The sequence below is a fragment of the Mandrillus leucophaeus genome, unplaced genomic scaffold (genome assembly GCF_000951045.1).
Source record: "Mandrillus leucophaeus isolate KB7577 unplaced genomic scaffold, Mleu.le_1.0 Scaffold226, whole genome shotgun sequence".
NCBI lineage: Eukaryota > Metazoa > Chordata > Mammalia > Primates > Cercopithecidae > Mandrillus > Mandrillus leucophaeus.
Genome location: NW_012102321.1, coordinates 103,300 through 106,344, shown reverse-complemented (window position 1 = coordinate 106,344; position 3,045 = coordinate 103,300). Strand labels below are relative to the sequence as shown.

Below are 3,045 nucleotides of genomic sequence, written 5' to 3'. Positions count from 1 at the left end.
TAACTGGGATTACAGACATCCACCACCATGCTCGGCTAATTTTTTTGTATTTTTAGTAGAGACGGGGGTTCACCATGTTGTCCAGGCTGGTCTGGAACTCTTGACCTCAGGTGATCCACCCTCCCCGACCTCTCAAAGTGCTGGGAGTCTTGCTTTGTCAGCCAGGCTGGAGTGCAATGGTATGATCTTGGCTCACTGCAACCTCCGCCTCCTGGGTTCAAGCGATTCTCCTGCCTCAGCCTCCCAAGTAGCTGGCACTACAGGTGCCCGCCACCACACCCAGCTCCTTTTTTTGTATTGTTAGTAGAGACAGGGTTTCACCATTTTGGCCAGGATGGTCCTGAACTCCTAACCTTGTGATCTGCCCGCCTCGGCCTCCCAAAATGCTGGGATTACAGGCATGAGCCGCCACGCCCGGCCTGGCCCATTTTTTTCTTGTAAATTTGTTTAAGTTTCTTATTGGTGCTGGATAGTAGACCTTTGTCAGATGCATGGTTTGCAAAATTTTTCTCCCATTCTGTGGGTTTTCTGTTTACTCTGTTGATAGTTTCTTTTGCTATGCAGAAGCCCTTTAGTTTAGTTAGATCCCATTTGTCAATTTTTGCTTTCATTGCTATTGCTTTTGGCGTCATTGTCATGAAATCTTTGCCTGTACCTATGTCCTGAATGGTATTGCCTAGGCTGTCTTCCAGGGTTTTTATAGTTTTGCGTTTTACATTTAAGTCTTTAATCCACATTGAGTTAATTTTTGTATATGGTATAAGGAAGGGGTCCAGTTTCAGTTTTCTGCGTATGGCTAGCCAGTTATCCCAGTACCATTTATTGAATAGGGAGTCCTTTCCCCATTGCTTTTTTTGTCAGGTTTGTCCATAGTATTTATTTGTCTTTAATGACATTGACATTTTTAAAGAATACAGTACAGCCTTCTTTTCCTCTTTAAAGTAGAATATTCCTCATTTTGCATCTGTCTGGCGTTTTCTCATGATTAGATTGAAATTAGTATTTTTGGCTAAAATATTGCATAGGTGCTGTTGTGTCCTTGTGAATCACATCTTGAGGCACACAGGCGACATTAATTTTGATCATCCTGTCAAGGAGTTCTCCAATTTCTTTACTTTGTTTATGTACTGTTTTTTCCCTCTCTGCAACTAGTAAGCAGTTTGTGGAAAGACAACTTTAAGGCAGATATTCTGTTAATTGTCAAAATTTCTTCTTAGACTTGGTTTACACTGGTGAATTTTTTCCTGTTCCCATCTTTATGGTTTTTCCTGTTCCCATCTTAATGGTTTTTTTTCTGTTCCCATCTTTTCATTTTTTCCTGTTCCCATCTTAATGGTTTTCCAACTCCAGCACTCCCTTCATGTTTACCAACCAGCCTTTGATATTCTATTGTAACCCTTCTCCTTTTTTCTTCATTTATTTATCTATTTATTATTGGTATGGGCTCATAAATTCCTTTTTTTAAGGATTTTTAATTTATTACTAAATTATTTTGGTATTTAAATTGTCCCAGATTTGTCTGGTGGCAACATGCTCTGTTTTGATCATTTACAAACAACCCTGAAGATATATAGCATTAATAATTTCTAATTGTACTGAAGCAGGAAATAAAATCCTATTCAATAAAAGTTTGGTGTGTGGTTTTGAATCACTTAGCTAGGGGCCTGGCTGATCAGTCACTCTCATTGTAGCTTTTTCTCTGGTCAGTAGTCTCATATCCCAAGATATGGTTGTATACGTAGTACCAGGGATATGAAACAAGTTTTATTTCTTTGTGACAATTTTCTTTTTTAAAAAATTTCTTCTTAGAGACAGGGTCTTGCTTAGTACAGGGCCTCACTCTGTCACCAAGGCTTGAGTGCAGTGGCACAATCATAGCTCACAGCAGCTTCTAACTCCTGGGCTTAAGTGATCCTCCGAAGTATAGCTGGGAATAACAGGCACGTGCCACCATGCCTGGCTAAGTTTTTAAAGGTTTTTTGTTTTTGTTTTTTTTTTAAATAGAGATGAGGGTCTCACTATGTTGACCAGGCTATTCTTGAACTCCTGGGCTCAAGCAATCCTCCTGCCTCTGCCTCCCAAAGTGGTGGGATTACAGGTGTGAGCCACCATGCCTGGCTTTCTTTGTGACAATTTTCTTAAAGAAAAATTTCAATTGCTGGTAATGAAAGTGTTGATTCTTAACCAGAAAACATAAATTTTATATAAATTGAATATTGGAATGTTCACTTCATTGCTTCCTCCTCTCTATGTATTTTAGTCATAATAATAAAACAACTTATAACATTTCAATGAATGCTTTAGTCAGAACAAACATTTTTGTCAAGTAGACAACTGTAGTGAAAGTTCTAAAAGGTTGTTGGAGCTGTGAGACTATGTCAGGAAGTATGGACTCTATAAAAAAAATTTGGTTTGGAAGGAAACTAGGAGCCTATATGGCGGCATATATGAAGGCCCTGAACAATGCCATGGGGCCAATACAAATGAAGTGTTTTTGTTTTTAATGGTACCTGTGGTTCTAATAGACCATAGCAAAAAATATTCCCAAATATCTTTTTTTTTTTTTTTCAGGCTAGTCTAGCACAGTAGTGAGAAGGGGGAAGTGGGGAAGAGTAGAACAAGGAGTTGGAAACAAGGAGTTTGATCTATAACTGATTGTGTACAATCAACTGAGATAACTCATTACCTTTGGACAAGCCCCCAAGTATCTTTTTATTTAATCTGTTGAATTGGGCATGGTGTCAGAGAGTAGATTTGCTGCCAAACATTTTTTTTTTTTTTTTTTAAAGACAGAGTCTCGCTCTGCCACCCAGGCTGGAGTACAGTGGCGTGATCTCAGCTCACTGCAACCTTTGCCCTCCAGATTCAAGGAATTCTCCTGCCTCAACCTCCTGAGTAGCTGGGATCACAGGTCCACACCACCATGCCTGGCTTATTTATTTTTGTATTTTTAGTAGAGACGGTGTTTTACCGTGTTGGCTAGGCTGGTCTCGAACTCCTGACCTTGTGATCCACCTGCCTCAGCCTCCCAAAGTGCTGGGATTA

At 39.7% G+C, this 3,045-nt stretch overlaps 1 protein-coding gene across 3 annotated transcripts in view; it reads left to right on the top strand.

The window, feature by feature from the left end:
• The window catches only part of CENPL (centromere protein L), a 35,367-nt gene that overhangs the window by 23,225 nt on the left and 9,097 nt on the right, over positions 1-3,045 (top strand). The window lies entirely within an intron of this gene.